Here is an 11,970-nt window from a genome sequence, read left to right as displayed (position 1 = left end):
GTGCTCCATCTAAGATAAGTGTGCTTATTTAATATTCTCTTTCCTTAGCTTTATTTAATTGATTTTGTTTCTGCTATTCCAATCTAATTTGATAAGAGGAATTGTTATTCCCTTTCTTTGGAATCAAATCAATTAAGGCAAGCCCTATTTGGTTTAATTTAAAATCTATTAGAATTAGAACCATTGTAATTGAGTACTAGACATTGAACTTGGACATTCAATCATCTACTCTGATTTGGTTCTACCGAGCTGCTACAACGAAGGAGATAATCAGGTATTTTACATTTAATTGTAAATTCCTTTCTGTTTTGGTTTCTTTCAAGATTTGCCAGAAAAATCTTGTTGTATTGGTTATCTGAGGAGAGCCAAGAAAACTCAGAAGTGGGGTTTTTTTAATTGTGTAAGCCCACAGACAAAGACACAATTGTAAAGGTTTTGGGTGAACCTGGGAAAACCTATTTTTTTAGTGAACGCTAATATCCCCTGTGTGAGGATATTAGGAGTAGAGTAGCATTCTGTGTGGCTGTTGTTTAATAGTTGGTGAACACACAGGCAAACCACTATAATCCCTTGTGTTGTGGTTGAATGATTTATACTTCTGATCTTTAATTATTCTTTTGTGGGATGTATGTATGGTGGTGAATGTTGTAATCATTTAATTCAAGAATTGTGAGAATTTTGTAATAGTTTAGAATTTATTTTCTGCTATTCCTTTATCAGCTTGATATTCAATTTCCTTTAAAAGTTATTCCAGCAAGGTTGCCCTGCCATTTTTATGGTGTATGGCTGTCCCTAGAACAATACATTTGTGATTACAATTTATTTTAATTCAGTTTGTATTTATTTCTGTATTCCTCTTCGGTTTGAGATTTGATATAAAGATCTTTCTAGAAATAAGGTTGTCCTACCATAAACTCTGGTTTTTGGTGTAAGGTTGTCCTTAGAACAACATTTGTATCAACCTCTCAAGATCTGAATTTTGAGGTTATTTTACTTTCTTGCATTGTGATTTATTTTGGCTATCATATTCTTTTTAATTCCGCTGTTATAAGTTTTATTTGGCATTGTCCTATTCACCCCCCCTCTAGGACATATAGCTAGGCCTTTTCAAGTGGTATCAGAGCCTAATAGCTCTTTTTTCTTGGATTTAATTCTTGAGCTAACTACATTCAACAGAGGATGCAACCTGTCAGATTCTACGTCACATAATCCATCCACACAGCAACACAGCACAACTCCAAAGATAAACAACATACATTCCATTAATCAAAATCATCGCAATACAAGTAGTGCAGCATACATAAATCACGACTAGGAAAGCATGAAAACAACAACATCTAATACTTCAAACAACCACAGCAACTACAACAACCACAAACAACTATAACAACTCCAACTACAAAGCCAACAACGGTTACACACAGAAGGAAAACAACAAACAAAGCAAAGGACGGCCACGACGACTGCTACTCGTCGGAATCAGGAGATGGAGGCGGGGCACCCTTATCCTGCAAGCAACACAGGATAGACTTCAGAGTTCGAGTCACCTTCTTAAACTTATGTTTAACAAGGCCTTGAAGATCAACAATATCCTGGCGTAAAACAGCCTGCCCTTCTTCAAGCCTTGTAAGATGGGCATCTCTGGCAGTCTGCTCTGGCGCCACAGGAGGAGAGCTATCACTCGAATCCTGTGCCTCATCCTCTTCCTCGTCCTGCTCTGTTTCTTCCTCAATCTCAGCACCACCTTCAGCATAACTCTCTTCAGCATCGCTCTCAGACTCAGCCTCACTCTCTGAGGCATGTCGACCAGAACCGATCTCCATCTGCTTAAGAGTCCTCAGATTGATGTGACGAACAGGAACCGGCTTCTCTGCTCCAAACCTATAGCCAAACTCATGTGCAAGCTTACAAATGAGGCGGCCAAATGGAAGTGACTCGGTCCTCCTACTCGAACGAGCGATGAGAATAATCTGGCGCAGGATGTACATCGGCACACACAACTTCGCTTCCTGCCCCACCTGATACAGAAAATCCACCATCAGGTGCGTACACTCGCTGCGATTGCTCCACCTTGGGTATACATTGAACGTATACATGTGATGAAGCAAACAGAAGTCGTCCGTCATGTAGGTAACCAGAAGACTCCTATTGGGCTGCCATTCGACCAGACGACCACACAAGGATCGGGTGCGACGATCCCTCTCGCGCACACTGTTAACATTCTTCTCGCTAGCATGCACTTCGCCAAGTGGCACATTCAGGAGTCGGGATATCAAAGCAACATTGACAATACCCACTCGACCACTACCACAAGGAATCTTGAACTGCAGAGGCTCCAGCGAAGGATTAAGAATATTAGCATAAAAGGCTCGAACAGTACTAGCATTCGCGCGATACTCACCTTCAAACAAGGGACACCAACCAGCCCCTTTCAGGTGCTTCAACAACAAAAACTCACCATACAGCCGCGGATCAACATGAGCCTCAAAAAGGACTCTACAGCCTTCATAGACTCCATGCGACAACTCTGCCAACAGGGTTCTACCAATGGGAGCTCGAGGATCGAGGTCCCGCTTGGTCTGAAATTCACGAGTGGCGGACGTGCTCGCGGCGGCACCTCTCGGCCTCCGTGCACGGGTTGGACGGCTAGGCTTGGCTTCATCCACGGGTGCTCTCTTCTTCCCCATCAAAGAAAGAAGGGTAGAAATGGAAAATATGGCCATGATGAACTCAAAGAGGGCCATGAGAAATGAGAGAAAGAGAGAAATAGGAAGATGGTGAAGCTTCCACACACTTGAGAGCCCAAAAAGGAATGTAAGAGCTCAAATGAGAAGGAAAGAAAAGAAAATCAGCAATGGGAGTGAGGGTTTTAAAATAGGGTGATGGGGTTTGCACGAAAATGGAAGAAGAAGATTTGAAAAGAATTTGGAGAAGATTGGAGAGGGTTTTCAAGAAAAGGAGAGCTTGGGAGTGGAGTTTGTGAAGGAAATAGGTTAAAGGAGAGGTTTTAAATAGAAAACCGTGGAGGGGTGGGCCACACAAGGCCTAGAAATCATCGGCCCGCGCCGGCCCGGCCCGGCCCGCCTGGCCCGCTGATCGGCGAGCCCTCGCCGAACCGGCGATGGCATCGCCGGTCTCTGGACTGACCGGCGATGCCTCACTGTTTGGACGAGGTCCTCCTGGTCCCCCATGGTCAGAAATGTGTGGTTCCCCCCCTGGGCCCCACAGGAAATGACCCGATCGACCCCTTGCATGATTTGACGCCTATCGGGCCATTCTGGTAGAAATCTGATTAAAATAAAGATTTCTTGAAGGTTTAAGGGTTAAAACAAGATGATAAACCATCTAAACTCATTAATAGATGATTTAGAAAAGGTTTTGGGTCGCTGTGTGTGATCACGTAAGAGTACAGACTCGATCTCGGCGAACGTTTTCAGGAAACTTTCGCCGATAGAAGCTACGGAGCACAAACACAAAATCTACGATAGACCCGCACACAAATACACTAAAGTGGTGACAACGTGCGGTGTGTGACCATAACCCAGGTCCGATTTAATCTAAATCATGCTCTGATACCAACTTGTAACGCCCTGAAATTCGGGGGTCGAGCATAACTCAGCTCCCGAGTTTCAAAACATCACTTATGCAACATAATTAATGATGGATGTATGTTGACTATATTAGTGCATAAAACATGGAATAGATTAAGTCAAAGCATAGATATAATTCAGGGATAAGTGAAGAAAGCAAGCGGAAGACTTATAGAAATATATGTGTACAAGTGTAAATCCCTGAAATACATTCACCAACCAGGTCGTATTGAAAGTGTTACTTATCAAAATTACAAGTATCAAGTTACATCATTTAAATCTCAAAAATAATCCCAGCATCCCACGCATCAGAACAAGGCTCGCTAGAACCCGTCTGAAAACTGCATATAAGAGAAAGCAGCCTCATCATCATCCATCTCCCGCTCTGCCTCAGAAGTCGCATCAACATCCACAAGTTCATATTTTATACGCATACGGTACTTTATACATACACATAGAATACACCAATCTCAATATAACAATACATGCATATCAGGAACGCAACATAAACACAACATTTGGCATGTGAAATCTCATCCATAACAAGAATAAATCATTAACTGGCATTGAAAGCCTTGAAAACCATAACCTATACACTTAAAGTCTGTACCTTAAGCCAGAAAAGAAACACCGAACTGATTTAGACGAGTTGTCTTCGTCAACGGCGATAGAATACCCTAAAACAAGGATAGAAATGAGATACAATAACACCAAGACTAATCTAAGCTCTAACACAGATTAGGGTTAGGTTAACTTACCCCAAAGATGAACTCAGAATCTTCAGAATAATGATTCAAAGTGAAGGTTGAAGGATGTAGAAGAACAGGAAAGAATCCAAGATGATTCACCAACTTCTCTCTTACTTTCTCTCTCTTTTCCACTCTCTTTCCAAGCTAGGGTTAGAGAAAATTCGTATGGAAAAGAGAGCTAGGGTTTAAGGACTATAAATAGGCCTAACTTTGATGAAAATAACCCCAGGGCCAAGGTATACTTAGGGTATAACCAAAACCTAACTCTCGCGATCCAACGAAGCACTTCTGGTGGGCCAAATACCACGAAAGGTCGGACTTAAGCTCACTGACCATGGATCTAGGTCAGGCTGAGTTTTCGTACCGACAGGATCTTCAGATCAGCCGTGGTGGACCACACTCAATACAACGGTCATAGAATCTCGATCAGGTCCACAAGCACAAGGATATGCCTGGGCCACCTTCCCTGATCCGAAGGTGAAATTGGGTCAGAATCCAATGGTCAAATTGCTTAAAATCGTCGCGCAAGCGACACGACTCAGATTTCATAAAAGCTTAATAAATATCCAACCGTTCTCACACTCTTCACTCTAGACTCAAACAAATCGACCCAGAACATCACATGGACTTGATTTTCGAGGTGATGATCAAGCCCAACATAGTGACCGCAACAGCCTAAGATCATCGCTATCGGACTTTCGACGCGCGGTCCAGGTCCGATCCAGAACTTCCAAAAATTCCCCAGAACAACTGGATTTAGCGATGGATCCTAGATTTTAGAGTAACATAGCGCTAACTAATCTACAGGTTTTGAGTCATGCAGATCGAATTTAAAGTGATTGATGCGAATTTCACAAGCAATCGGGTATAGCGCTAATTACCCAAAAAACAACTACTTAAGGAAAGATAAGTACAAAATTTCCAAGGTCATTACATGTAATGGCTAGCCCATTTTAGCAAGGCTCTTCAGTAACCTTTCTTCTTTTCAAATTAGCGTTTTTATTACGTCTTGATACATATTAATCTTAGTTTCACTTGCCTCTCCTTTTCTTCCAAGTTTAATGGTAATCACTCACGAGAGCTAGAAGGCCTTCATAAGAACATAAAAGAGCACGTCGAATATTCTCTTTATGAGGAGATCGCAGCATTTATCACTTACTAGCTAAGCATAGTAGTTTTTCCCAGCTCCAAGTCAGCAGATGTCATCTACCCCTCACTATTTATAGTAGCCGGTGCCATGGCCGAGGGGGTCAAATACTCCCTTGCTCCTCTTGCTCTATGTTTAATTTATAGAGCTTTCGGAGATATCGCTTCTCGCATAAAAAGTCCCTCCGTCAGCTCTGATTCTACCTACATGCCATGGCACTACTTCATCAGTTGGCTCGGCGTATATTTCCCTTGGACCTTAGAAGTTCCAGAGAAAGCTAATTATCATCCTTCTCAGATTCCTCTCTGGTTCTTTTAAAAGAGAACCACGGCGAAGAGGTCCTATGACTAGGTGAAAGATGTCATCTCCTTCATTGTCAAGATTAATTATTTTCATTTCTGCCTGCCCCACTACACAACAAACACAGACAAGTTAGACACAAGGTCTCTTACTCCAGGAGAAAGGGCATTCTTTTTTGTCAATTAGATCGTGTAGTCTCCCGTTGAGGGAGAGAACAGAATTCTGGAGAGAACCGTATTATCCCAGTCATTTTACTAGCCAATTCGGCTTTGATTAGGCAGTTCCTGAAGATTGTGGACTAGTGACCCGAAGGATGCGGAGTTATGGTACCAGTTCATTTAATTGGGCGATGGTATAGAAACAATTTCTAGGTTGCCGAGTTAATTCTTCTTTCATTATCCCGAGCTGTGACCGTATTCCTCGAGCATTACATAATCACATGAGATGGTGGATTCACCAGTCTTACCTAGTAAGGAAAGGTCTACTAGTAGCTAAGCCCATCTGGCTTTCACCACCAAGTCTTAGAGGTCGCACAATTGAAGAGGGAGTAGGCTTTATAGCGGAGACCAGTCATGCCCCTTTTGTTGGTCATCTTTGCATCAAAATATCCATAGATACACCTATTCACGAGAAGAAGCCTAACAATACCCTAGAAGGGTGGATAGCTTATGGTGCCATTCATGAGTTTGAAAAAGTTCCCCGAGACCATTTCGAGAGGGAGAAAATCACAAAAGCTACTTCCCCTATGCCAGAGAACGTTGCCAATCTTCAAGACCAGCCAACCTCTTCTACCCATCTTCGAAATCAACCGATCTCTTCTCCTGCCTCCAGGACTGTTCACCCCAGTCCTTCTTCACCAATGACAAGATCTCAAACAAGTGCCCAAGCTTCTCCCCCTTCACCTCAAGAAGGGATCGTTGCTTCTGCCTCTCCAACTTTAGGTAGCACAGATCCTCAACCGGGGAGCAGCGAGACTCTTCTTTCTAAAGGGAAATAGGTTATTACTGAGGAAGCCAGTGAAGGAGATTTAGAGAGTGAAGTTTCAATTTCCTCATCTGGAAATACTGTTTCTGATGAATATGAGGCGGAAAGAGGGGATTAAGACGATGGCTATGAGGAGGGGGAAGTTCCTATTAACGACAAAGAAGACATCATTATAGAAAATGTTCCTGTTGATGAAGAACAAATCCCTTCAACTGCTGTGGTTGTTCCTGCAAAGACTTCACCCATAGTGGGGGAAGGAGAAGATGTACCTTTAGACTATGGGGAATATGGTTATTCACCAGGTAAGAAAATCTTGTTATTTTGTTTTTCTTTCATTCTTTTCTCCCTCCCTATCTTACGTATTTTATTACAGGTGGTCATATTGTTGATACTGAGGTAAATAGTATTTCCCCCATAGATTTACCTCCCGTCGTACTAGGGACTTCACCGAGATTCTTGATGCCCCCTCGGGCAGTGGCGTACGAAATTATTTTTTCGGTAGAATCAACTGATCTACCAACTCCCACCACCATTAATTCAAGCACTGAAGCTAAGGCTCCATCTTTTGCTGAGATGGTGGGACCTGATCCCCCTCTTACTAGAGAGATGCAATCTCCCACTGTTCTGGTACCAACAGAATGTATATTCTTTTCCTCCTTTACACTTTCCATATTATCTGCACTTAAGGTTTTGTTATAACTTTATACCTTTTATTTCTTAATAAAGAACTTACCTCAAAGTGGCACGCGTGAGTTCTTGTTCTGTTGCGAATTTATTAGATGTGCTATCTTTTGAGAAGATTCCTGCATATAAATTGGCGTTGATTAGGAACTCCATGTTAACCATTGTTGAGATGTTTAAAGATCCTGATCAATGGTTAGATTTAGCTGTTGCTCTAGATGTTTTGGACAATGCTGCATAGATGGCTAAAGTCAACGTTTCTTCCGTGTACGACGCTCTCCTAAGATTCCATAATTCAATAATCGCTTTGAAATCAACTGAAACTGCAATTGTCCCGCCTGAGATTTTGGAGTATGGGAAGTAACTTGCATACTCTAGAAAGAAGGTTTCTCAGATTGCTCCCATCATTTCTCGTCACGACCAAGAACAACTATCTTTGCGAGAGCAACTAAAGACTTTTGCTGATAACAAGGTGACTATCCACAGCCGTATTGCCCTTTTGAAGCAAGAAATTGCTCAGCTGAAGAAGTAGGATCAGGAGGAAGATCTGAACATTAAAAGAGTCCAGAAAAGATATAATGTAGCCTTCATTCCGTGGATGCCGAAAGATCTAAACTGACTAAGAATGAAGAACTAATTGCCTCCTTGGAAGAAAAGTTAGCTGGTATCCCGGATCCTACCAGAATTATCTCAAATGCCAAACTGGAACACGTTGCTGCTCTGAAAATGCGGTAATGATCGCTTTAATCGAAGTGGGAATATGCCAAGATGTCTTAGAGGGGGGTGAATAGGACTTTTTAATATTTTATGATAATTTAAAAGCCTATCAACCCTATCCTGAATAAATATGTAAGTATCAGGATTTCTTCAAAATAACTCTAATGGCTTCCAAGCCAAGTAGAGGATCCAATCACAAAACTATTCAAAAGATAAACAAGATGCATAACATAGTTCATGATGGATGTGACTGTGTGTGAGGTATGATTCTACTTAGTTCCAGATAATCATGTGCACATGCAATATGGGAACAATCAAAGAAATCACACAAGCAGTAGAAGTAAATGGCAATCTCAAACACAGTCATTTTTATAGTGGTTTAACTACGTGTCTGCTCCACTTTCGGCGGATACACTCAACCCTTTAGTGTATTAGATCTCACTAACGGAGGTTTCAAATTAGTTTCACCTCAAACCAGTACAACCTACTCTAAGCTGACTCTAACGTATCTCCACGACACAAGTTTATGCCCCACACAGGAGCAAGGGTAAACACACAGTACCCAGATTTTAGGCCACACAGGCCAAGGATCCACACAAGGAACCTGACAGTTTATGCTCTGTAACGTCTCAGAAAAATTCATACAAAGACTTGAGTACCTCCTCAAGCAGAAATCCCTCAAGACCGTACCCTGCTGTAATTTAAGAAAAAATAAATTACGTACTCACTAAATTAATCGGTGAATTTAACTCGAACCACTATTTATACAAATGACAAGATCCAAAACCATCAAAATTGCTAACTCAACACTGCTTTAAAACCTAGGAAAAATCCCAAAAGCCTGTTGCTCTCGAGAGCACATTGAAACTATGTATCGGACTTGGACCGCATGTCGAAAGTCCGATGACCACGAAACTATAGGGTTATGACCGTCCTACTACGCTTGATGACCATCGTGGGAATCAAACCTAAATAGTATCTAGAAATGCACAACTTGAGCCCTGAGCGAAGTGTGTGACAAACGCGAATATCTTTAGAAAATGTATTGGAACTTAAGTAAATTGGGTCATTCACTTATGCGCAAAATTGAGGATTTTAGACCGTCGGTTTCTGACCAAACTTCACCCATGGATAAATGAAATTTCGCTAGTCATATCCATGTACTTGTGGCCCCGATCAAGTAAGCACGACCATTGATTTGACAAAGGTCCTCCACGATCGATCGGCCTATCTAATCGTGCTGAAATCACATCCTGACATAGATCCATTGTTAGGAAACTTACTCTATGATGTAGGTGTGTAATGGGCCTTCCTACGAGCCCGGTTTGTCAAAAATAGGCACCCTTAGGTTATAAATTAAGTATACCACGGCCCTGGGGCCAATTTGCACCAGTTTTGGGCCTATATAAAACCCTTAAACCACCACCCCATTTCTATTCCATACGAATTTGCTCCAAACCCTAGGAGAGAGGAAAGAGAAAATAAGAGCAAAGTGTGAGGAGAGAAGTGACAGGTTGGGAGATTATTGCGGTGTTTCTCTGCCACAACTACACACACTGAATCGCCTTTCCATCTAGCTAACCGATCTGTTTCGGTTATGATTTGGGTAAGAAATCCTAACCCTAATCTTTATTTAGAAATCTGGATTGAGTAATCGGTGAACTAGCTAACCTATTTCATGGTTTAGGTACCTGTTGTTCTGTATTCAGGAATGTAGTGTTTGAACTGAGTCTGAATCGAGTATTCTGATGGAAGGTGTGGACTATAAATATTTAGGTTATGGTTTTCAAGGCTTTCAATGTTAGCTAATGATTTATTTCTGACTTGATTGCTGCCATATGATCTTAGTTACGACATTTTCGATATATTAAGCATGTGTGAACTATATTTAATACAAAATACATTCCATGTGTTTGTTGAAATATTTGAATGAACATGAAACTGTGATTTGTGCTTGTCATGATTATAAATCTAGGATTCATGTTTGTCGTATGTATGACGATCTCTTCGTGTAAGGATTTGCCATAATATATATCATAACCAATCTAGTCTATGTATTTGGTAATGTGTAGTCTAAGTGTTTAATTAAATGTCCAAATGAGAAATTATTGATGAATTGTATTTAATAAGGGTATTGAGATAGGATTCTCAATTACCTTATCCATCTGTATAGTTTCCTTCATGTAATCTTAATTTTAACTGCACGATTTATGGATCAAATGCAAATATTTCGTAACATGCTAAATGTGTTTGGCGAAATGCTTAAATGAGAAATTCACTTGAATTGTTTGTTAAATGCTAATATGATTGTCACATGTATTTACATGCTACATCTGAGTAAGATTGGGACTACAACGTAGTCCAAGCAATCGGTAATAGTTCCTGTTCAAGTGGCCGAATTAGTCTCGCCACATTTGATATGTCCGATGAATCCGAGTCGTACGACGATTATCGACAGTAGTTAGGCCACGTGGAGTGCTTATGCGCTCCATGTTGATTAAGTCAGCGTGCACTCGTACTAATCAAATTTTTCTAATAAACTGATTGGCATATTGTGTGTTTACCATGTATGGACATTACTGCTTGAATCTAAGTTACCACTTACCAATGTAAAGACCCGTTTTAAGCATGGTAACCATAATCCACTAAGACTTATGAGTCGGGCATGGTGGTATGGGACACCGTGATCGAGCTGTCGGCCTACACTAGGGTGACGAGCCTCCCCATAATGACTAGTGAGCAACCCAAACTCATGAGCCGGGCATGGTAGTATGGGACACTGTGTTCGAGCTGTCGGCCTATTTTGAGGTGATAAGCCTCCCCGTAGTGACTACGAGTATAAACTCTTGAATTTACCTATCCACTGCTTTTCATTAGGGGTGATGCCCTACAACTTGCCTATCATATGTGAATAACTAGGATTGATGACCTAGATGGATCCTTCGGTTGGATCAATGATATAAAGGGAGGTACCTTAGTTTCCCAAACCTGCTGTATGAATGAGCTTAATTAAGTACTCAGCTAACACGACCATGCACTGCATTGCATGTGCTTTGGCGAGGAAGTTGTACTTTAGGGAGGTTATCATGCGTGAACTTGGTTGTCGGAGTCACTTGTGAGGGAGCTTCATGCGAGGGCATGCATCATTATTATATTCCATCCCTACATTAATAAGAGTAGTTAGGGAATGATTGTTGTACTACTTTATCATTACTACTTGATTGAATTGCTAACATGTTAACCTTTGCCTTGTAGTACCACTAAGTTGATCACTCACCCCCACCCTGGGATGGTGTTTTAAAACACCAACCAGACTCTGTTGTAGATGCAGGTGATGACAAAGTTTATGCGCCTGAGTTGGACTTCATAGATGAGGAGGAGGAATTCTCCTATGTTTAGTTATCAGGTGGGTCTATGTAGACCTTGTACTGATTCGATGGGATACAGGGGCACATGGATTAGTTGGACACTTACATTTTGATATTTTGCCTATTTTGAAACCATACATGTACTTATTCAGCCCGGCTACATAATCATACTCTGGATGTTTTAAAACATTTACCCGTTCAGATATATAAGTGTTTCAGTCTTCTCCTGGCTAAATTTAATTATATCTGGAGTATCATATATTGTTTTAGTATAATCCTACTCATGATTGACACATTGATATGGACAACATCTAAACATCATTATCCATGTTGCATAAGTGATGTGTTGGATCTCGGGAGTTGAGTTTTGCTCGATCCTAAAAATCTGGGGCGTTACATGCTCCCATGAGCAAGGGCCAACACACAGCACCCAG

Source organism: Magnolia sinica, chromosome 16, assembly GCF_029962835.1.
Source record: "Magnolia sinica isolate HGM2019 chromosome 16, MsV1, whole genome shotgun sequence".
Taxonomy (NCBI): domain Eukaryota; kingdom Viridiplantae; phylum Streptophyta; class Magnoliopsida; order Magnoliales; family Magnoliaceae; genus Magnolia; species Magnolia sinica.
The sequence above is the reverse complement of the archived record's forward strand: the minus strand, read 5'-3'. Positions refer to the sequence as shown.